General features: G+C 33.8%; 2 long non-coding RNA genes across 2 annotated transcripts; both read right to left on the reverse strand.

Moving 5' to 3' along the window:
• Positions 1-251: 251 nt before the first annotated feature.
• On the reverse strand, positions 252-3,346 carry LOC104881783 (uncharacterized). Its single transcript, XR_787706.3, has 2 exons — positions 3,073-3,346; positions 252-2,935 (listed from the first exon to the last, which is right to left on the reverse strand). It is a non-coding gene; the product is annotated as an uncharacterized LOC104881783 (long non-coding RNA).
• Positions 3,347-23,758: 20,412 nt separating this feature from the next.
• Positions 23,759-24,406, reverse strand: LOC132255211 (uncharacterized). Its single transcript, XR_009467868.1, has 2 exons — positions 24,026-24,406; positions 23,759-23,937 (listed from the first exon to the last, which is right to left on the reverse strand). It is a non-coding gene; the product is annotated as an uncharacterized LOC132255211 (long non-coding RNA).
• Between the last annotated feature and the right edge of the window lie 782 nt (positions 24,407-25,188).

Below are 25,188 nucleotides of genomic sequence, written 5' to 3' on the forward strand. Positions count from 1 at the left end.
TTATTGCTTATTTTAAAACATTTTAAAAACAGAGGAGATATAAAAAATAAAAAATAAATAAAAAAAACTTGCCGAAGAGAAAAATAGCAACCAATTTTATTGAAAGGAATGGGATTTTGGAGATGAAAATTTGTGGAAAACTTAAATTATTTGAAAATCAGAATTTGGAAAGCTACTTGAAAATCGGAATTTGGGGATATTATTTTTAAAATCAAAGGAGAAGGAATGGAGCAATGACAAGCGGTCATAAATTGCATGTCACAAGTGGCCAGCAAAGGTGGCCCTGCAGTCAGATTGGATGCTTGAATAGTCACTTGATTAAACAATGGCATTGTGGAGCTCTGCTTATGTGTCCGAAACCACTGTTATTTTCAAGGACATTGTTCGAGTCTGGGATGATCAATGGTGGAAGGCGCTTTCTACTGGTTATGTGACTCAGTGGGTCTAGATGGTGCATCAAATAGAACCTGAAGCAATGAGGCAAACAAGTAGGTCAGATGTCCATTCATCAGGGTATTGGCATGGTTTTGATCAGCCATAGCGCATAATACCCGTGGGGCATGGGTTAAAAAAAATCCATACTCTTCATTATTCCCCTTTTTTAAGACATATGCTTCCATCCCAAGCCTTATCTTCTGCTTTGAAAGCCTATTCAAACCTAAGAGATTTTCTGAATCTCCCAGCAAATATAAACCCATTCTCACTACAATGCATCATGCCCGGCCTGAATCAGGAGTGGAACACCGTTCTTTTGATAGACATCGCCTTGAGCCAAGCCCCCATCTACTTCACTATCATGAACACGAACACTATCAGATTCCAAAGGGCCACGTGCTCTTGGGTGGTGCATCGAGAGATAACCACAAAATAACCGTAACAGTGACTTTGTAAGTTGGACTCCTTCTTGGCGTATGGAATTGCCCGGTAATGACAACATTGGGCTCGGCTGCATTAAACTCAAATGACTTGAAGCTTTCGGATAGGAATTCAAACCCACAGATATCACCAATTTAAAGCTGGATGGATTTTCCGGTGAGAAATTTCTATCTCCGAATGTGGCCCGTGTCGCATAGGCATAAAGAGTGATTAGTGGGCATGGTGATTGGGGATGTGAGTGGCAAATTCAGTTGGGTATGAGGTGTGAGAAGATGGGTGTGGTGTTGAGTGTTGGGGTATGAAGAATGTAGAAAGATGAGGATGGCCATGCATGCCATGCATGCCATGCGGGCATAGGAATGAGAAAACGACAGCAAGACCTGATAGAGATGTGATTGTGGGTTGATGTTGAATGCTCCCACAAGAGACCTGGCATTTCGACACTGTGAGCAGCCTCTTCCAGCTTCTTCATGGCTGTTTCATCATCACAAGGTTTCAAATCCCAAAAGAACAGACAATTTCCCACTCTCTTTCTTCTTTAAGGATGCTTTAGTGGCTGTTGTTTCCCGTCTTCCTTCATACGCTACTGCAGCCACAAGTTTAGGCGCATATCCGAGGTATCCTACATGGTCTTGAGAGATTCTTGAGTGTCATGAGAAAGGGGACAATGGCCTCGATTATAATGCCCTTGAGAGGCGACAGATGGCGGTTCAAAGCTTTATTAGAGTGGAGCAAAATGAATCAGTCCCCTACCAGAGGATGCTGTAGAAACGGAACCTAGGATGCCACCTAGCACTGGAAACAACTCCGATGACTGAAGGAGGTGAGCGTGGGAGTGAGCGCGAAGTAGTTCCAGGAAGAGCAATCCAAGGATTGAATGCTTTGAAAGTGTGAGTCTGAATCTTAAGATCATTGAAAACGGAAGTGTTCGCGCCATGGCTGGAAAAGGTCGAGAGCTTAGATGGAAGGTTCTGTCATTACTGTTGGCTGAATATAGACTCCATGCAGTCCCATGGTCAACATTTTCAAACCGATCAACTAGAACATAGGTTCACTTACGGAAATACTCCAATTGAATTGTACGGATATTCCCAAGGTAGAAAAGATATTTACAGAATTGCTGATTTGAGTGTGCTTCGAACCATGGTTCCTTTGATCTCATCTCTTTTGCCTGATCATACAAGTTGCGGTGGAGATATTTTCATGATAGGAGGTAGCTCTGCTTCCCAATAACTATTTGCCTTCTCATTTCTCATAGATTGAATAAACGCAACCTGTTCAGAAAGCCCTGTGTCCAATGTGGCAGACCTCATTATGGTATTTCTGAAATAGTAAGCACCTCCAAGGCCACTGTGGACAGGGATGGGATTAACACCGTGTTTAATTGCTGTCATGATGCCCTTAACTAGTTCATTTATTCTTCCCAAATGACCAAAGCACCCTAATATCTCAATAAGACCACTTTAGTCACTTTGCTGGAGATTCTTTCCAGTAGGCAGGAGACACGGAGTTGAAGAGCTTCTTGTGAAGGCAGTTCCTTGTGAGCAGAAGCAGGGAATCATTTCGAACCACACTAAGATCATTGTTCAGGATGAGTACACCGACACTTAACATCTGGATCAATCTTCTCAATCATATCAAACCTCACAATTCCACCATTCACAAGGAATTCATCACCAACTTTCACATCTTCGGCGAAACCATCATAGTTGATGTTGACAGTGCATTCTGGAGGAGGTGAATCGAAAGCTCGGACGCTAAAAATCCATTTCTCATCATCCTCTGCTTTTATCGACGAAGCACCACCAAGTTTTCTCCATGTGAATCTCACTCCCTTCAGTGTCCATCATGATCAAAACGGCTAAGCTCTTCTCCTCGGGGGTACAAATAGTCATGGGAACGGAGAGTGAATAGCAAGGGAGCAAGCATAAAAGAAAACAGAGCATCAAATGAACTAAAGAAATCACTGATCCAAGCCCTATCTCATGTTGAAGTCAATAGGCTCGTGTATAGGTGGGAAAATTAGTGGAAATAGGACCCAAAGATATAACTTAGACACCTAATGGAGAGATAAAAAGGAATCAGATCACTCTTAAATAAATTTTGTGTGAAGAACAAGGCATGGATTATTTATAACACAATCACAACAATATCAAGAAAATCAACTGCAATAAGTATGTGGTCCAGAAAACGCACCTGAAAGGCTCCCCTCCAGCGAGACTAGCTATGTATCCAGATGTTCTGCTTCATTCTCTTAGTATTCATCAAAATCTCAACAAACCCAATCCCTTGCTTAGTTGATCCTCTCAAGCTTTCCCCTTCATGCTCTTTCAAATTTCTCTCCTCTCTCCTCTGTGAAAAACCCCCTCCCTAGCTTGCTGCCCAAGCTAAAAAAAACCTCCCAAAAATCTCTTTCTCGATCCCCAACCCAACACCTTCCTCCTCTCTAAATCAACAACAAAATCACCCACGCACAGCTCACTAGCCTGCAGCTTTTCAGAATATCTCTTGACAAGTGTCTCATCCTCATTGGTTCTCCAAATGACTAGCCTGATTCCTCACCAGCCAACCATAAATGGACACGTGGCTCCTTGAGAGCCCTACAACTGCAAAGAAATATAACCTGTAGAGATGCAAAAGAATGAGCCCCAAATGGGGGTCTACAAATTGGTTTTCTTGTTTAGCATGCTATTTTTTGAAATCACCTTAGTCTACCTAGGTACCCTCAATCAACCAATTAATTGCCCCAATTCCCTCAACTTAGTTAGTAGAGACCTTTGTAGGGCTTAGAAGGGTGATACCTCTTAGAGGTACCTTCCCAATAAGTAACTTGATCCCCGGACCTGGACTCGGGTTTTTTAAAGATACGTTTTTTCAAAAATTATGGAGTCACTTTTTTAGGGTTTTCTTTCTTGTTTTATTTTCCCTTTTAAAATAAAATAAAATAAGTGGCGACTCTGACTTTTCCAAAACTAAAATTTTCACCAATAAAAGCGAGTCTCGCCGATCGAGTGGAGGCGTATGTGAAAAATGCGGGTCCACAGACTTACTCCATTGAAAATTCAAGGATGTTGTTCGCTCAATTAAAAAGTCACAGGTAAGTCTAAAAAGGGTTGAGTAAAGGCAAATTAGTTTTTCTGATATGGTAAGGTTAAATTGGAAGTTTTAATTGAATTCCTTTTTTTAAATTATTTGGAAATAATTTTAAATTGAGAATTTAAAAAAAAAAATCTTTCTAAATAATTTGGAAAGGAATTTTAAATTAAAAATTTTTCTAAATCTTTTTTATTTAAAATATGAAATCTTTCCAAATATTTTTAAAACCCTCAAGTTTGTAAATTGTTTTTAGTGAAATATGATTTCTAAATTGATTCCAAATTCATTAAGTTTTCTCCTATATATACCCTACCTAAATATGTATTTTTTGGGGAGAACATATTCAGAGAAATTCAACCGAAGTTTCCATACCATTCCAAATCTCTCTAAAAAGATTCATAGTATTAAATCTTGGGTTGTTTGAAGTCCCGTATTCCAACAGTGAGGTTGAGGTGTATTCATAGGAGCAATTGAAGATTATTGCATCAAGGATGTGGATCAAGTTGTAGGTTCTGGAAAGTGAGTCTTCAGGGTAAAGCAACCAAGTAACTCTATGTGACTTAATCTCATATAATAGATTTAGATTTGAGGTCTTAGACCCTATGATTTTTTTATCTCCATTGTTAGCATGGAGGTTTTCCACATAAATTTTTTTGTGTCCATTGCATATCTTTTTATTATCTTGATTACTTTGATTATTATAATTATCCCAGTTATCTTGCAGGCTTAATTGGGTTAAAAACTCAACTCCTTATTTAAGAAAATGATAAAATACACCCATTCTACCTAAGTCGTGTATAATGCAAAAGATGCAAGTTAGAATAATTATAAGATATAATGCATGGAAATAAGCTATATAAAAGTGAACTAGAATTATATTAAACAAATAATAAAATTCAAGAGTTTATTACATCATTTCATGTTTTTAAGGGCTTTATCTTAACAACATGAGAAATGAAGGTGCAGCTCGAAGCCAAATAGTGACATAGAAAAGCTCAACTTGAAGTTGAACAATGAATTGAAGCTAAAGGAACAACTTGAAGCTAAACAATGACACAAACTCTAAAGGTACAACTTGAAACCAAAAAGTGATACAAAAAACTCAAGGTGTAGCTCAATGCTAAACCTTAACAAGGAAAATTGAAAGTATAACTCAAAGTTGAATAATGACAAAGAAAGATAATGGCAAGAATAAAAGATGAACAAAGACAGAAATAGAAGCATGGCTTAAAGCCAAATAATAACATGAAAACTAAAGACATGGTTTCTTGAAGCGAAACAATGACACAAATACTAAAGGTGTGACTCAATTTGAAAAATGACATAGGAAACTAAAGGTATGACTTAAAAGCCAAATAATGACATGATCACCAAGGCATGGCTCAAAACCAAACAATGACATAGAAAACTAAAGGTGTGGCTTAAGCCAAACAATGATAAGGAAAGATAAAGGAGCAGCTTGAAGTTGAACAACATATAAATCTAAAGGAAAGACTCAAAGTCAAACAATGACAAGAAAACTAAAAAATGCAGTATGTTAATCTATTAAAGTTTAACAAGAAAACTCTAATTGAGTTTCTCAAAACAAAAAATAAAACTCTAATTAGATGAACCATAAGGGACATTAAATCATTTCAAGGACATGTAGGATTTTATAGGAGGTTCCCCCAAGATGTTTGTTAGCCAACCATTTGAATGGACTAAAAAGTGTTAAGAGACAATTGATAAGCTGAATGAAAAACTTTTATTTCAATCCCCATTATACAACCCGACAATTGGAGTTTACTATTTTAGTTGATGTGCAATGCAAGTGATTTTTCGATTAGGTTGTCTTAGTGCAATAGAAAGACAAAAGGCCATATGTCATGCACTAACACTACTCTTATAGTAAACATATTGATGATACCACTATTGGAAAAGAGATCCTAGCCATTGTGTTTACCCTTAACAAATTTAGAGTTTACCTCATAAGGTTCGAAATAGTGGTGTACATGGATCATTGTGCCTTAAAATACTTGCTAGTTGAGAGAGATGCCAAAACAAGATTGATTCATTGGGTACTATTACTATAAGATTTTGAGCTTGAAAATAAGGACAAGAAGGAGATAGAAAATGTAGTAGTAGGTCATCCACATCGATTGAATTTTGAGGATGAAGAGGAATTGGTTCTCATTAAAGTCGACTTCTTAAAGGAGCAATTGATAGTTACAACAGTTATCCCATGGTTTGCAAACACTGAATTACTTAGCATTGAGCAAAGTGTCTCAAGAGTGAAATGCTTAAGACTCTTAGGAAAAGGTTGTTCTTAGAAATTTTTGTTGGGATAATCCATACCTTTTAAAAAATTTCCCAAGTTGAATCCTTGAACAATGGTTACCAAAAAAGGATATTCTTAGTTTGCTTGCTTTTCCGATGAGAAATCTTATAATAAACATTTTTCCTAAAAATGATAGCCAAAATTTTCATTATGGGTTGTCTTGGACAACAATATTTTAAGGATACACAAAAGCATTGTTGATTACTACTCAAAAAGTGTTATTTTGTAGCTTATAATTAACTCTTTTAAACACTTTTGAGTAGTAGTTATTACCTTTCAACTCAATTGGCATGTTAAGGACCTTTGCAATCGTTTCTAATCAAATTGTGTTAAGTTTTGGTGTTTTTGATAGCTTTTTGATCACCAAAGCAATCTAAGATTGAGGAGAGTTCTATAGAATCCATGGAAAAGCAATTGGAAGCTCATTTACATGAAGAAGCCAAGCTTTGAAGCTCTATAGTCCTTTGCCAAAACCAAATCATGAATGCAAGGAGGGAAAACAAAGAGAGAAATCTAACATGAAGAATTCAAGAGGACAGCAACTCTTGGACACATTCCATTTCATGCATACTATATGTTGTTTCAAAGCTTGGGAAGTCAGGAATCCAACGCTTTAAACGGTACACGAATCAAAGCTAAAATGAAGAAGTTATAGCCATTGGAAGCCAATCGCACCAAGTTGAAGGCGAATTTCGCAACTGCGAAATCACAAGGTGCTAGCTGCGAAATCAGCCTTTGGCTGCGAAATGGAGACTTTCAGCTTGCGAAATTTCGCAGCCCATCTTGCATGCCTGTGAAATCCACCTGAGTGCTTCCAGATATTTGCGACCGACTCTTTTAGATTTTTTCTTTAGATATTTGTTGTTTAAATCCCCATTCTCTCCTTGTAATCCACTAATCATAGGATTCCTTAGTTAATAAGTAAAAACAAAGGGTGAATAACCTCATATATATAGTTTGTAATTTTCTTCACAGAGATATCTCGGGAGCTTGTTCTCAGAGACAACTTTTTGTATAGTTTTGAAGAAAGTAATATACAGAGCCTTGCTCTGCCTTACCTACTCACTTTGATTGTATTTTTCTTACTAGCCAAGCAAGCTCTGAGGATGTTTCCTCAGAGAATGAGTGGCTAGGCTTTTTGTCTCTTGGAGTTAAGGAAGCTGGGTAAGGTGCTGAATGTAAAAAAATTGGAAGTTTTGTTGTTTCAGCTTTTAATGAAGAGAAAGTGTGTCCCGTTAATGGTTTCTATGTTTTTAGTTAACTTAAAACGCCTTTAAATCACCTGGGCCAACACTTGGTAAGGCAAGTGATCTCCATCCATTGAGATGCACTAGTTTATCTCTTGCGAGCCTTTGGGAGGTGGTTTGAAGGTAGGATTTTCTAAAATAGCCAACACTTGGTAAGCTTTTGGACTCTAAGGAGACATCCATTAGTTATCTCTTGCAAGCTTGAGAAGGGAAATCCAAGGTTAAGGATCACCTTGAATGGTAAATGCTAGGTGAGAGGCATGAGTCATTGCAAGATGAATCAGTGAGAGGGATTTAGTGTTGGAATCCATAAAAGGGAAGCATCTGTACCACACCGGTTAGAGAAATAACTATATGTTAATTCTCCAATGCGAGGAAAAGATTCAAGTGACCGAAACTCTATTTTTGTATTAGGAGCCTGATCCTAGTGATCCTAAAACTCCAAGAAACAATTTTCTTTATTAGTAATTTCAATTAGTATTATTTTTGGTTAGCTTTAAACCAATCCTTTTTCAACCAAAGATTATGTTTTCTTTTAAAGCTAACCTTGAAATGAAAAAGCATCAATTCAACTTTGAATTAATATCAATAGTAAGTTGAAAACCCTTCCCAGTTAACGATCCTAGAGCCACTATGCTATGCTAGCTGAGGCTATTGTACATGGTGATATAAGTTATAAATTTTGTTGATTACTTCTGTTTGAGGACCAAAATCAAGGTACACCAACTGGGCACAGAATCAATTGTGTTGCTTGTCATTGTTACCAAATATTAGGTTTTAATAAGACATTCATCATGGCAGGGTAGAAATTCAAGGGACAGTGTTATAAATGCATTCAACATGTGGTGGACCACCACCACCTTTTCTCCTTTCTCTCTTCCATTTGCTCCATTTATTTCATTTATTTTAAACTTCATTTATGGTCTCATTAAATGAAGTATCAATGAATATGATTCTATAAGCCTGTAAAAGACATCTCGAGATTCTAATAGTTATATATGAAAAGAAACTCTTTCTTTAGTTCTCTCAACTCTCTTTCATATAAGATTTCTGGTTTGTTCCTAGTTATATAACAACATTAAATTTTAAGAATTTTCAAAAGTGTTTTCAATTACCCAAGTATGTACTTTTTCTTTTAAAAAAACAAAGGAAATGTACTAAGTACCACTAGGTATCCAAGCTAATTCTAGGAATTCTTTTTGTTGTATTTTCTTTAATTTATTTAATAAAGCTTTTGACAAATATTCTTAGTTTTTTGGTAAAAAATGTGAAATTTTATTAACAAATTACAGGTTTATGCCAGCATGCTGTGCCCTCGGAAGTAATCTGATTTCTACCACTCCTCTTTCACATTCATAACTGTCTCTCTTTCAAACCAATAATAAACTCTTGCTTTCTCTCACTTTCTCTCACTTTCCCTAGAAAATTCAACTTGCGGGCTTTCACGAATCTGACACAAACTTATAATTTGGAAGTTGTTGATTTCACATTCAACAATTTCTTGGTCTTTTTATTCATCAATCGGTAAAATTCTCTTAACTCTTTCTTCTCTCTTTCTTTCTTTCTTTCTCTAGAAATCCATTTCAAGTTCATTTGTTTGTTTCATATTTAAGAACCGTAATTGTCTCTCTATCACTTTCTCTCACTTTCTCCAGAAAACTAAATTCAAGTTTGCTAACTTTCAAGAATCTGATAACTTGGGTGTTGTCGATTTAAGAATATTCAACAATTTCTTCTTGGCCTTGTTCATCATCAATCTGGTACAGATTCTTTAATCCTTTGTTTCTTTTTCTTGATATCCTTGTCAAGTCAATTAGCTGTGATGACAACTATGATCCATAACTGTTTCTCTCTCAGTTTCTTGTTCAAGAATCCGAAACCGAATTTCACTTGGAAGTTGTTAATTTCCTTTTTCTAATCAGATATCCTTTTCACTTGGAAGTTGTTTCTTTCAAATTAATCCAACATGTATTCTAATTTCAGGTACATTCCCATATTGAATTCTTTTCATCACAGTTCTCATCCATGTTATAATATTTTTATTCTTTCTCTTAAACTCAATCTGAATGCATGGGTCAAGGAAACTGATAGGTCGTCCCACAACACCGGAACCAACTCCAACTCAAGATCCCAATGCTGTTTGTGTTGTAAGAAAAATACCATTCTCTTGTTGCTGTGAATTTTCTGTTTTATACGTTGGAAGTCCTAATCTCGAGCTCAATATTTCACATGCAGGTTCAGTGGAATGAAAGCCACCCTACTGTCAATGTACGCCAAGTTTTTATGTCAGTTCCTCTTCTTCCTCCTCCTCCATCGCCACCACCATCACCACCACCACCTCCTCCTCCTTCATCACCACCACCTCCTCCTCCTTCATCATCACCACCTCCTCCATCATTACCACCACCACCTCCTCCTCCTCCTCCTCCTCAGCCATAATAGCCCAATGACATGGCTCCATATATCTGGTCTGGTCTCTGTTACTAAGAATCTCAATGCAGTTATCCAATGTAATGTGCTTGTGATGTAAATACTCTGGGAATACCTAGCATTAGATGCTGAGTTTTGTTGTTAACGTGAACATCTTTGTGATGTTTTGGCTATTTTGAACTTTGGTTTTATCCTCGACCATAATCAAGTTTTAATAAACATTCTGATTGAGAGCTTCTTAATAATATTAAAGCCATCCTAACTTTTCATATCTAGAATCCATTTCTTAATGTCATTATCATGTGAATAAAGTTTTTCAACTCCTTTTACGCAAACTATTTATCTCTCTTTAGCTCCCTTATCATGATATATATTTCTTTATATCATGGAGGAAATATGAAAAAAAATAATAAGAATATGAAGAAAAAATAATGTTGGTTGTTAACATCTTTTAATTCTTTTTCATGACCATTAATAAAGAGTAGAGGAGTGAATAGTTATATTTTTTAAAAATTTATATTACTGGAATATGCAATAATAATATTTTAAAATATAGGCATTCTATATATATATATACACAAAAGGGGCCTTCCATGTTCTAGGGTTGGGTTGCTATCTTTTGCATGTTTTTCTATGTATGCATATGGAAGCAATGATTTATCTTTCATATGAAGCTATGCTAATTTGGTTATAAATGCATGATAATGAAACGTATGGATGTAGTTTTATCATCTTGCTGGGTACTTAAAATTTATTCCATATCTTAAGAGCCTCCTTAGTATTCTCCTATTGCTTAAAACGTATTCTATCTAAAATTAACTATGTGCATAGTTTGAACGAGAGTTTATTAGTAACCTTAGTTTTACCATCATAAAAAATGGGGTACTGTTTAGTCCATGGGTATTGTAAACCTAATTTTGTTAATAATAAAGCAAAGGTTAAACATAGGTTCAAAAGAGGTATATAATTTTATATGCTACAAGAATCGCTTTAGGAAGCAAATTGCAAGATTCAAGGGTAAAGTGAAAGAAGATCTCGGATTTTTCACAAAGATCCCTTTCAATGTATTTCAAGTACTTGTTCTCCACATAAGGATGACTTAGGCTACCTAGTCAAGGAGACCCCTTTGAACCTCAAGTCTTTCATGAAAAACCTTAATTTTTCTTGAAAACATTTTCAACTTAACCAATTTGTTCTTAAACTTGAAAATATTTTGTTATAATGTAGGCGGTTACCTGGCCTAGACGTTCACTTGCTCCATTTGTCTTCTTTATCTGTGCATCATCACCATCTCTACACCAGTAGCACATTATCTTAATTGACAAACTATAACTGCAAACCACATCTTAAATCCACCAGATACTAGCTCACATCAACCTCTTGCATCACCAGCTTCTGTTTCCTCATCACGCACACATCACCAGCACCACCAGTAGACCATCTGTAACCAAAAGCACCACCAGGTTCATCCACCATACACCAGTACATATCTCAACTGCACATCACACAATGCCATCATCTTCTCACCTCACCGCTCCATCATCATTATCACACGAGCAGCGCAGCACCACACGAGCAGTGCACCATCACTGGAGCTGCACCACTGCACATCTCCAGTGGCTCACCACTGCACATCTTCAGTGGCTCACCACTCACCATTTCATCACCAAATTTGCAGAGACTCCAGGTCAGTTCTGTTTTCAGTTTTGATTTTAGTCTCTTTTTCTTTTCTTCCTCACATAATTATAGAAATATTAGGATGTGTTTGGGTGTGGAAAAATTAGGCCTCACATGAGTGTTGTTAGACTTATTGTTTAGGTGGATATGTGATTGATTCTTGTTGTTTGGTGATTTAGAATTGAATTTAGGCCAATTCATCTCTATTTTTTTTTACCTAAGCAAGCCATTTGATAATCATATGAGAATTGGCTTTGAATGAGTATGTTGATCTTGATTCACATGTCATTTGATTCTGTGTTTTTAGTTAATTAATGTTTGCAAGTTCACGTCATAATTCACATACACACTTGATGTAAATAGGTGATCACATGCTTAGATCTTATTAGGAACTTGTTTAGGATTCTTTTGGTACTTGATTTGGCACTTAAAATAGGTCTTTAATTAGTCTCTTATATGGTTGCATATTTGACTTACACATTAGGATTCTTTTGTTATTTTGTGTTTTGGTGTTCTTGAAATTGCTTTCAACCTTTTCTAAAATAAATCAATCCTCCAACTTCTCTTTAAAGTTCAGCATAGGTCATTAAGTATGAAAATCCATTCTCAAAAAGCTGTCCTACCTATTTCATTTGGTATGCAATTTTCTGTTGATTTTGAAATGAAATTCAACTTTGAAACACATGAAAATAAATTCATGGCTCCATATCAATGGAGTAATTCCTTACCTTGGTGAGCTTATCCATGATCACTTGAGGTTAAGGAAACATGGATAATTTTCATAGACATTAACTTGGGAAGTGGTAAACCCTACATTCAAGTTCTTCAAAAACAAGTATCCCATTGACTATTTGGTTGATTTGTTGAACCTTTTAAATGAAAAATTAGATTTGGATTATTTCGGTCTTATGAGTGCATGATGTTGTACACTTCCTAAATATATTAATAGAACTTGGTTTGAGTCAAAAATCATTTTTCAAATAGGAGATATCAATCAATATTTAAACCCTCAACCAACCTCAAATTTGTGATTGGTCGAAATAGGTTGGCACCACCAAGCTTGACACAACTTTGCTCCTTTTTATCCATTTATGCTCTATGATGTCACAAGGGGTTTCCACAACCATCATTCTAATGAAAATAGTTGTAACAGACTAAATGAAAAGTGTGGGAAGATCAAGCATATGTAAGGTAGCATATAATTAGCTACTTGTAGTGTTTGTCTAATATTGAATTTGAGACTAAGATATGATTCTTGTCTTCGTTACCATGTAATGATATCAATCAATTATGGATGTGAATGAAGAATAAAGATGATTATATCTTCAAAACAATCATGCAAGATTATAATTAATGTACTCAACCAATTTCATATTACTATTTTGCCTTTTCAAGTTTTATATATCTAGATCCAAGAAAATTGGTATATGTTGTTGATATGTGTTGTTTAAGTACATGCCAGTTTATTCTACATTTGATAATAAGGGCCAAGGATTATGAACAAGAAATCTGTTGAGGGTTAAGATTCTAAACAAAAAAACATAGTCACATGCATTTTTTTAGCACATATTAACATCCTCAATATTATTAACATGATAATATGCTAAATCCTTTTGAATTGTACTTATATACTTATAACTTACTTGGATATCTTTTTTATACATACATTCATGTCTGTGTATCTTTTGTACACAGATTAAAGGGATTTGTACTAGAAATTAGAAATTGTTATAAAAGGTTTATATTTATTGAAAATAAATTATATGAAGTAATAATTTTATTTTTTTATTTTAAGATGTATAATTATTATTTTTCACCTTAATAAATTATACTATCTCACATTTTTATTCTAAATTTAGAAAGTATCAATTGCTACAAATTTAAAATTTTTGAAGGAGCCTCCATGGAAGATGCTCTAAACTGTTCTAAATATTTACACCAATTACCTTATTATGCCAATAATTTAATATTTATATATAATTTGATTAACTCAACTTCCATCAATTATCTTGTTATTTCAATAATTTAATATTTATATATAATTTGATTAAGTCAACTTTGTGTAAGCTTGGGATACATAGGAGAAAATTAGTTTTTATTGGTTTGATGAATTGAGACATTGATATATGCTATTCAAGTGCATCTTCACTTATTCTACATATGATAATGAGAGAAAATCCCATAGAGAAAAAACTTGATGTTTTTCATGGAGTCAAACACACCATTTAGTCCAATGCTGATAGGAGACAATCCTATATTCCTAAATGAGTGTAAAATTAGATATTAATATGATTTGAAATAATATTTTATACGTACACGTTAAATTTTTTTTTCTTTTTTGCCTAAAAATTTAATTTTTTTTTTCAAGTGAAACTTTTTTCTTAAGAAATTTGAAGTATGATAGATAAAAGACGAAAAAATGAATGAAAGTGAAGAGGAGAAAAAATTAAGATCCATACTATGTACATGTCATGTCTCTCAACCCAAACAAAAACACTTATATCTCCTACCTATTTTATCTAATTTTCAATCAAACATGATATATCAAACAAAGTAAGTGTGGAATTGCATTCAATTTCATTTAATTTTAACATAATCATTTTATTTTATTTTTCCATTTTATGAAATTGTACTATTGATAGTTCACATTGAACATCATCCAAGGTCCTTAATTTTTTTCTATTTCATAAAATTGTACTATTGATAATTTCCATTGAATATCATCCAAGGTCCTAAACATAGGGAATGTATCTAAGCATCTCTAGTTGTCCAAGCTAATAGTCGAAATTCTTTTGGTAAATTTTCTTTAGTTTATTTAATAACACTTTTGAAAAATATTCTTTTTCTTTTGGTAAAAATTGTGATTTTTTTAATTACTAATTTTTCTTCTTCTTTTTTTTATTTTATTTTAAAAAAGGGTCAAATGTTTAGTAACAAAAATAAATATGATTCATTTAGATAATTATAAAGTAAGTTGTATGAATGATAGTAAGAAGTGGATGTAATTAAACTACTAATGGTATGATAATAGTGCCAACAAATAAAATGGCCTAATAATTCACTAATTCTCTTCAAAACTTAATTTTCCTATTATCATTATTATTTTTACTACTATTTTTTTTTTATCAAGGATGTCATAAATGTCCCAAGTACGAGATTAATGAATAATTAATATTTTTTTAATTCTAAAAGTGATATGGGAAAAGAGTTTCTAAAGTTGAGGTAGGATTAAACCATCCAAATTATTTATCATATCTTCCTTTACCTAATGGAATATTTTTTTTTAAAAAAATAGTACCTTTTAATTTTAAAAGTTAAAAAACATATATAAATAAATTGCTTAGACTTTAAAATAGTATTATTGCACCTTTAACATTACAAAAAAACCTAACAAATTGTGCATGTTATAATGAAATAAATTTCAAAACAATATAACTATTATTTCCCTTACTCTTTAATATTAATGGTTATAAAAAATAATTAAAAGATGTAAACAACCAACATTATTTTAAGGGTTTATTAAACTTTACCCCCCAACTTATAACATGTTTTGCACATTGCCCCCTCGAGTTCAAAATTGAGCAATGTACCCTCCATCATTTATAATTGCATGTAATGTGCATTTTTTAAGTCACAACGTCATATTTTTGGAGGAAATGGCATGTGCTCTGGCAAAATAGTCATTTTTTAATGAGGGCACAAGGGTTATTCCATTTTTAAAACCTCAACTTGCAACCCTCTTCTCCCCTGTCGACCATTTCTTCCCTTGTTGTTGGTGAAGCCCTCTTCGGTTCTTCCTTCCCTTCGAAGCGCTAAAATCCCATTCCTACAAAGTTGCTACCAAAAACCCCACATAATTTCCCAAAATCCATTGTTCCTCCTTGTCCGTGGGGTGGAAATTTCCAAAATCCTTAAATAATTTTTCCAAGGACATGTTGAAGCATGGCATAAGACAGTCTTGTATGCTGTGGAGAATTCCTCTTAAACTTGTAGCGAAAATTCTTTAGTAGTATGAAAGGTCTGACCACTACTAATTATTGCTCCCTCAAAACGGGCTGAATCTATCAAACCAACTTGAATTTCACCACATCGCTAGGAAAATCCAAAAGATTGCATTGTCAACTCTTCATTCACCATCGAACAAGTTTTCTATCAATTAATCTTCAACTCTAGAACATGTTTTCTATCAATTAATGTCCTTACAATGTCTCTCAGCATCATAATTCAAATTATGCCTATTCCAACAACCTTACAATCTACATGGTTTCCTATGAAAACTTCTTGCCATTTATAAGTTTATAGGTACTAAACTAATCCTTATTGGGAGACATATGATAAGAGCACCTTCAATCAAGGATCCACTCACCACCTATGTTGCTAACAATAACTGAAAGGATATCTATAGTATATGGATTTTCTTCTACAACTATTGCATTACTAGAATTAGAAGCTTTGTATTTTTCTTTTTCTTTATGTTTTGCACAATTTCTCATATAATGTTCTTCTTTGTGGTAATTGAAATATTTGTTGTTTCCCTTGGAATTTGATTTCAATCTAGGTCAACCTTTCTTATCATTGTTATTATTTGTTTTGTTCTCTCTCTAGCATTAAAAACTTCACTATAGCTTTCTCCTCTACTCTCATATGCTCTCTTTTCCAACCCCTTTGAGCTGACCATTAGCCTAACATCCTTTATAGAGATATTATCTATGCCATACACCATGATATCCATAAAGTACTCATGGGAATTCATTAGAGAATGTATCAAAATTAAGATTTGGTCTTCATCATTAATTATAATATCAATAATCTTTAACTTCATAATAGTTTTATTAAACTCATCAAGGTGGTCTATCTTTAAAAGATGTACCTATTTTCATCTACAGAGTGAAGAATTGTTTCTTTTAATATAAATGATTTGTAAAAGACTTTGTCATATATAAACTTTTTAGCTTCAATCATAACTTGGCAATCATATCCTCTTCTATAGCCTCTCATGAAATACCTCATTACCAAGTACAATAAAGTAGCACCACACCCTTTCTCCATAAGTTCATCCCTTTCTTCATCAAACATCAATGTTGGTAGAGCCTTTCCACCTTTCAATGCTTTGGGTAACCCCTGTTGAACCAACAAGTCTTGTATCTTAATGTGCTATAATTAAACATCATTTGTTTCATCACACTTCTCAACCTCAAACTTTGTTATCATACTAGGTCTAATAACATAAGCTTTGATATCAGTTTGTTATGAAAAACAGTAATGACAAATAATAATAAGGAGAAGAAAATAATAAAACAAAAATAAAAAACACACAAAGCACACGACAATTTACATGGCTAGTGAAAACAAAGAAGAACTTCTACTATTTTTTAAGGAGATTACAAACCTAGAAATCTAAAATCATAAGTCTCATGTACACCTAAAAAGAGACTCTCACTCAATTGAAATCTCTATCTCTCTCTCTTACTTTCTCCTTACTTTATATATATATCTAGAAAGAGAGAGAGAGAGAGAGAGAGATTTCATATAGGAAACTAATTGTATAATTATCAAACATATCTATTCCTAAGAAAACTATAAGATGTTTCCTTTATAATAATAGGAAACTCCTTTACATGAATATATCCTAGTAGACTATTGAAGTAGGTCTCTACTTGCTTTGTACTAAATATAAGGAGTCAATTTCTATCAAGTTCATATTAAGCAACGTTCAAGCACAATAACACATTCCTCCAAATCAAGTTATGTTGTTCTAATTTTATATTTTGATTTATTAATATTTTAATTTTGTTTATAATTTATTTTCATTTGTGGTGCCAAATTGTTTGCTTCGTTGTAATGTTTTGTTGCATTATGTTATTGTATTTTTTTTATTAATATTTTTGATTGAAAATATAAATTGACATATGATTAAACTAAAAAGAAAAGAGAAAAATATATACATTAATTGAATTTCAAAAAACAACAATAAGTAAATATTCTAGTTATAATAAACATGATTTAATAGATCATGAAGCATGATGAGTTATCTCATATTTATGGTTTAAATTTATTTTCAGAGTTAAATGTTTTAAAGAAGGTTTTGCAAGTACAAATACATAATATAATTGCAATACTAAATTATATAAAGAAATTAATGTGTTGTGTATATAAGATTATTAAATATACATATGATGGTTGCTTTCACATAAAGAAGTTATTTGAAACTAAAATAAATAAAATCTTATTTATGATCTACCATGTGAAAAGAAATTTTAAATAGACTAAATATATTATCTATTAAAAAAGATAGTTCAACGAACTCAAAACTAGATGATAGGATTTTTACCTAAGTGCCTACAAAACTAACTCAAAAAAATAGAGTAGTCAATAATGAAGAAGGTGAAGCTATAGAGGATGCAACTGCTACTCCAATTTTCTTTATCTCTAAACATTTCATAAGAGATATGTCCAAGATCAAAGATAAAATAGTGAATCTATTAACCAACTTTAAGTGTCCCAAACTTCAAGATTTTAGATGGTAGAAAGACATGTTTTTTAATGAAAGTTATGTTAAGCTCAAACCATAATCAATCTTTTGGAAAGAAAAATTTATCTCAAAATTACTTGAGACTTTTCTAAAAAAATGTTAGGATTAAGATTAAAGAATAATTTAATGGTCAAATCCCTTATGGTAATTGAACATATGGAGAAATTATAAATATTAACACTCTAGAAGGAATTAACTTATGTAATGATGTTAAGCTTAACCAACAAATGAAATCTGAATGAAATATTTATAAGAGTGAATTTGGAACATTTTGTAGCTAGTTTGGATTTAGCTAAAATCTCCATTTAACTAATGTAAGAAGGGACAAATAATTAGGACACCAAGGAAAAAAGCTTTCCATAACAAAAAAGGAACACATGGAATATAGAAAAAATAAAACTAAAAGATTAAGACATAACATAAGAAAATCCACAGAAGAATCTCATAAGAAAATAGAAACTTCATCACGCTCAAATCCAATATGCTTTAAATGTAGAAAAGTTAGACATTTTAAGAAAGATTGTAAAATTAAAAAAAGGAATTAATGATTGAATTCTTTAGATCAAGTAAAAAATATGTTACGTGATTCAATGCTAAACATCTCAAAATCTGAATCCATAACTTAATCAAATAATGAAGACCATATTAATCATCTTGAAGATATTAACGAAAGTGTAAGTCAAATCTCTAGTGATCAAGAAAAATGTATCAAAGGAAAATATGATTGTCAACCTAAAACAATAAATTTTATCTCCAAAGAACAAGAATTAATCTTAGAATTGCTTAATGAAGTAGAAGACTCTTTGGTATAATTAAAACTATAAGAAATTTTTATAGTAGAAGATGTTATTGTAAAATTTAAACAAAAATACAAGGGATCATAATACGTTGTTGGTAATAAGCACGCAACTCACTAATACGTCATTAGTTACATGATAATCCATATGACACAACAAGCAATACCAACTTTGATATACTTTTATTAGTATTCAATTGAATTTGCTAAAATTTAGGAACTTTCGCTTAGAGACATATGTTTATGCCCCCAATTATTTAATCCCAACAAGGTTCTTCTTAAGGTATGTCGTGGGTCTTTAACCTAAGGGCACTTTGTCTTTCTTTCTTTAAGGGCTCCAACCTAAGGGTCTCAATTGTAACTTTCTCTCCTATTGAGGTAGATAGCCCATTTCCAAAGATAACCCACACCACATAAGTCCCTAATTAAAGTCATCTTTTAGTTGAAACTTTCTATAAATTACGTTACTAATTGTATCCCCAATCTATCTTGTGATTTTAGCTATTATTGTCTTCGAAATATAAATTTATTGGTTATATATTATGAAAAACTAAGTAAACAGTTATTATAGGGAGAACAAGAAGAAGAATGAGGAGTTGAATTTCATGTTAGTTCCAAAGACAACTATTTTGTGAGGAAATAGAAGTTTGAAAACCATTAATGATTTCTATTGGTGTTCTTAATATCTACTCTTCTAGAAGACTATTAAGATGACTTGAAGATATTTCATTCTTAAATATCAAGTTGTGTTCTTCAAATTCTCAACCTGATGAGAATTGTTGTTGGTTTTGGTTTTCTACCCAGGTAAACTTCAATGAAATGTTGAAGGAAGAACTAATCATGATACTTTAGTGGAAAAGTGTTGATTTCTTGTTCTTTGATGAGACATCAAAGGTACCATTGATGAGAGGGACCAGTGGTGAAAGACTTCATGTGTTTATTAAAACAAACAATCATTTTGATGCTAATTGTGCAGTAATTTGGGCTATTAAGACATCTAAAAGGGAAAGTTGTGTTTTCATGGGCCAATATGGTAATAATATTGTTTTTGGAACCCAGGTTTGTGAAATATACAAAAACATCTGTTAATGTGGAAACTTATATCAGATTCATGCACTCTGAGCCGGCTGTGTTTTTTCTACTGAGCTTGCCCCTCCAGGTATCCACGTCAGCAGCCCATCTCAGCACGGGCTGAAACTGAACCGGTTTTCTTTTACAAAATCAAACAAAAAAAAACACCATAGGCGACTGACCGTTGTTCCTCCCTCTGTCTCATTTGGTACCCATTCCTCTCATCTTTCTACGCTCTGTCACGGAGGCGAAGCAGAGGTTCCCACAAGAAAACCCTAGCATTCAGCCGTTCTTTCTTCCCTCTCTCTCATTTTGGCAGCCATTCCTCTCATTTGTCTTCACTCCGTCACCGAGGCGAAATAGAGAATCTTGTATATTTTTCAACAATTTCTCTCATTTAATTTCTAAAGCCTTTAATCCCAAACTCCAATCTAGTTTTCTATCTTCAGCCCCTTCTCTTCTCAAAGTCCTAGCCATTTGGACCCGATCATCCCAATTTCGTCACCCCTCCAGATCGAAGAGGGTGTGAAAATTTGCAAAATTTCACACATTTGAAAGTATAAACCTTTACTTGAAAACCTGAATCAAAATTTTTGTTGCTTGTGGTAATTGTGAAGAACCAAATGGAGCACTTCATTGAAACAAGGTCAAGTTAAGAAGACGGCTTGAGGAGGGTACGTGTTGACTGAAAATCTGGTTTAGGATAGTGAACCGGAATGGAAATGACAACTCTGATATATTAGGTTCATGAAGAAGAAATCTCGTGTTCTTCTCATTGGATCACATTTTTCTGTAACCTTCACATCAAATGTGAAGGTAATTAATTTGTATTTAGGGTTGTTTTTTTAATTTTTTTTTTTGTTTAAAATGGAGCAGAAGAGTGATTTTCGAGTGGTTGTTGTATTTGCAATTTTTCCTCCATTGGTGAGGGCATAGGTGTAGGCAAATGTCGATTTTGGATCGCATGAACGACTATTTGATCTCAATATTTTTGTGTATTGGAGACTCATGAAATGGAAAAATGTTGTGGACATATTTAGAAATTGGGTGAAAAACTTGTGTATTTATTCAGATTTTTAGACTGATGGTAATAATTGATGAATATAATTAGGCAATATCATATATTGGCGAAAAAATTGATAATTCAATCATATATGTTGAGAATAAAAATAATAATAATAATAATAATAATAATAATTAAAATGCATAAATTATGTGTTGGTTAGTAGAAATTGTTGGTAGTGTTTGTGAATTTGTAATGTTTGTTGGAATTTGTAGTGTACATCTTTTGTCAACGAAGACAGAATTGTTTCATCGCATCAGGTACTACCTTAATGCAAAATATGTACTACCTTAATGGTCTTGAGGTACTACATTAATGTACATCAGGTACTATCTTAGTGCATATTTGAGAAATGTTGTTGTTGTGTGACTTAAGACACAATTAGTTCATTTCATTACACATTGCAGCATGACATTGTTATGTTCTCATAGGTTACTCCATCGGTGGCGTATGTAATCATAACAAATTTCATGTACTACGTTAATGCACCTCAAGTACTACCTTAATGGTCCTGAGGTACTACATTAATGTACATCTGGTACTACCTTAATGCACCTACGAGAAATGTAGCTCTTTTATGACTTCATACACAATTAGTTCATTTCATTACCTATTGTAGCATGACGTTGTTATGTTGTCATAGGCGACTCCATCGGTAGCTTATTTAATCATAAGAAATTTCAGGTACTACCTTAATGCACTTAAGGTACTACCGTAATGGTCTTCAAGTACTAGCTTAATGTACCTCAGGTACTACCTTAACGCACTTGCGAGAAATGTAGCTATTCTGTGACTTCAGATTTTTATTAGTTCATTTCATTACCTATTGTAGCATGACGTTGTTATGTTGTCATAGGTGACTCCATCGACCTGATGTAATCATAAGAAATTTCAAGTACTACCTTAATGCACATAAGGTACTACCTTAATGGTCTTCAAGAACTACCTTAATGTACCTCAGGTACTACCTTAATGCACCTGCGAGAAATGTAGCCATTCTGTGGCTTCAGATTTTTATTAGTTAATTTCATTACCTATTGCAGCATGACATTGTTATGTTCTCATAGGTTACTCCAACGGTACCTTATGTAATCATAAGAAATTTCAGGTACTACCTTAATGCACATAAGGTATTACCTTAATGGTCTTCAGGTACTACCTTAATGTACCTCAGGTACTACCTTCATGTACCTCAGGTACTACCTTAACGCACCTACGAGAAATGTAGCCATTTTGTGACTTCAGATTTTTATTAGTTAATTTCATTACCTATTGCAGCATGATATTGTTATGTTCTCATAGGTTACTCCAACGGTACCTTATGTAATCATAAGAAATTTCAGGTACTACCTTAATGCACATAAGGTACTACCTTAATGGTCTTCAGGTACTACCTTAATGTACCTCAGGTACTACCTTAAAGCACCTGTGAGAAATGTAGCCATTCTGTGACTTCAGATTTTCATTAGTTAATTTCATTACCTATTGCAGCATGACATTGTTATGTTCTCATAGGTTACTCCAACGGTACCTTATGTAATCATAAGAAATTTCAGGTACTACCTTAATGCACATAAGGTACTACCTTAATGGTCTTCAGGTACTACCTTAATGTACCTTAGGTACTACCTTAACACACCTACGAGAAATGTAGCCATTCAGTGACTTCAGATTTTCATTAGTTAATTTCATTACCTATTGCAGCATGACACTACCTTAAACCATATTCGATAAATTTTGCTCTCCCGACAATTTTTCACTCTCAGTATTTATTTAATCATATTGTTGTTTTCTCATTTTTCTGGTTATGTCAAGTTACAATGGTTTTGGTTGGATATGGAAGGTGATCATGTGAAGCAAATATTTATTGGTTTTCTACCACATTTATTTTTTCTATAACAACCTGTACATGGTTTGAAGCACAAAATTAGCAAAATGCACAATCATTTAGGAATCCTGAGTAGCCCTTGCCAATGAGAATGCGCAATAGTCCTGAAACCTAGTAGATCAGGATTTGAAGGGCGCCATTGCAAACTATTGGTATACCAGCAAACTGTTTCTAATGTAGTAAATCAAACTAAACAAACCTCCCAACTTACCAATAACATTAACAGAAGATGCTATGTAAAAGCTTACACAATAACTAAATATGAAAGGAAAGCCGTCAAACAATTTACTAATGTGAGTATAGAAGGATAAACTGAAACTGCATCAGTGTACAAACAAATAGGTTCCAGTCTATGTTTGTTGTTCTCTTATGAAATTAGTACCATACCCCATAATAAACCTATCACTTTGGATCACATCTTACAATCACAGTTGTTGTCCAATCAGTCGCCAATACAACAAATACTAAGTGTTGTCCACGTTCCTACTCCCTTCCTTTACAATATTGAAGGAAAAATGAACAGCCCTATTACACTGCTGTTACTGCGTCCCATATGCTCCAGCAGCAGCATCACCAGGTACTCTTCCTTTCCCTTACACGTTGGCCATTCTTGTACATAAAGTCCTCATATTCAGCATAACCCAACTGCCACTGTTACAATGGGATGTGGAATACTTCATCAGATACATCACATATAGAACATAAATAATGGTTTTACAATTGGAACAAATCACATCAGCACACAACATGATATGAATTAATAAATTTTGGACAAACTACAATCAACCCTTGGTCATTTTGGTACGTAGCAGCAGATAGGAAGAAACTTATCATGAACTATGAAGTCACAAATGACATGCGACCATAATTGTATCTCTGAAACTGTTGCGTTCATTGAGCACTAGTTGCAGCACTAGCTGGAGTCTGTACATGTTCATCTTGTCCTACGGAAATGGGAAAAAATTATTCCATGTGGTTGGGAAAAAAACAAAGAAAAACAGTCTAAATTTGATAGTGTAAACCAACTTTAACCTCTGCCACTGAAGTAGTTAAGGTCGCCCCATTCCAAAATTCCATGAACTTTAGAACGAGGACACCACAATCGGACCTATAACACATCAGAAATGTGTTAGATGATAGAAATCTGATAAATCAAATTATTTAGAAATGTTTGTTTTCATTGGAATATCTGAATACTTTACCCATTCAGCTGTTGGAGAAGGTGTGGTTGGACATGCTCAAAACTTGAGACATCTGCATCCATATGGATTCTATATGCATGTAGTGCTTTGTGGAGTGCCATTGATAATCGTCGCGTTGCAGCACTAATGTTGTTGCCCCGCCTTAGGGGCAATGACGAAAGTATCTCAACTCTTCCAGCTGCAAAATTAACAACATGCACGTGCCAGTGATTATTCTCACAAACCAGGATGAACATCTGCATAACAATTCAAGAGTTATTAGCTTTTATGTCATTACTTTATAATCATTCCCAATACCCTTGCATTTATTACTATGGAATTGAACTTTAGCTATGTTCATTTACCATGACACATGAACTAAGATCATGGCCCAATGTGTCAAGATCCAGATACATAGCACATTTTTCCAGGATGACTTGCGTGGTTACATTAGATTTGAGGTTGCTCAGAACAACCTGTTCAAGGGTGAGGTGAATCAATGCAAACATCAACATCTACTCTTCTAGTTTCATACCAAGTGAATTTAGGATATTAGAGGGCTCACTAAGAACGAAGGCTCAAAAAAGTGTGCGCGAGCTAGTGGTGCTTGCTGTCCATTCATCATGCGAGAGACAATCGCAACAATCTGCCAAAGTTGTGTAAAATAACATATTTTACAACCTCCATCAACACTTGATCGATTCATATGACTTATTAATTGTGAATTTAGTAAGGCATAAGGATAAGTAACCTACCATTGAATTAACCCACCACCCTGCATTTATACAAGAAAGTTCCTCCCGTGTAATGTACATCCCATACATGTCGCACAAAATCTCACTACAATGATATGAAAGTAAATTTGTCATGATGATGTAGAGTTATTGACCTATAAAATGATTATAAGAATGAGTTTTAGAAATCTTAAGTGTACCTAGGATCACCCATTTTAGCCAAAGCATAATCTGCTACTACCTGATCTGCATGAGGTATTTTTGGGAATTGTTTAACACA

Source organism: Vitis vinifera, chromosome 15, assembly GCF_030704535.1.
Source record: "Vitis vinifera cultivar Pinot Noir 40024 chromosome 15, ASM3070453v1".
NCBI lineage: Eukaryota > Viridiplantae > Streptophyta > Magnoliopsida > Vitales > Vitaceae > Vitis > Vitis vinifera.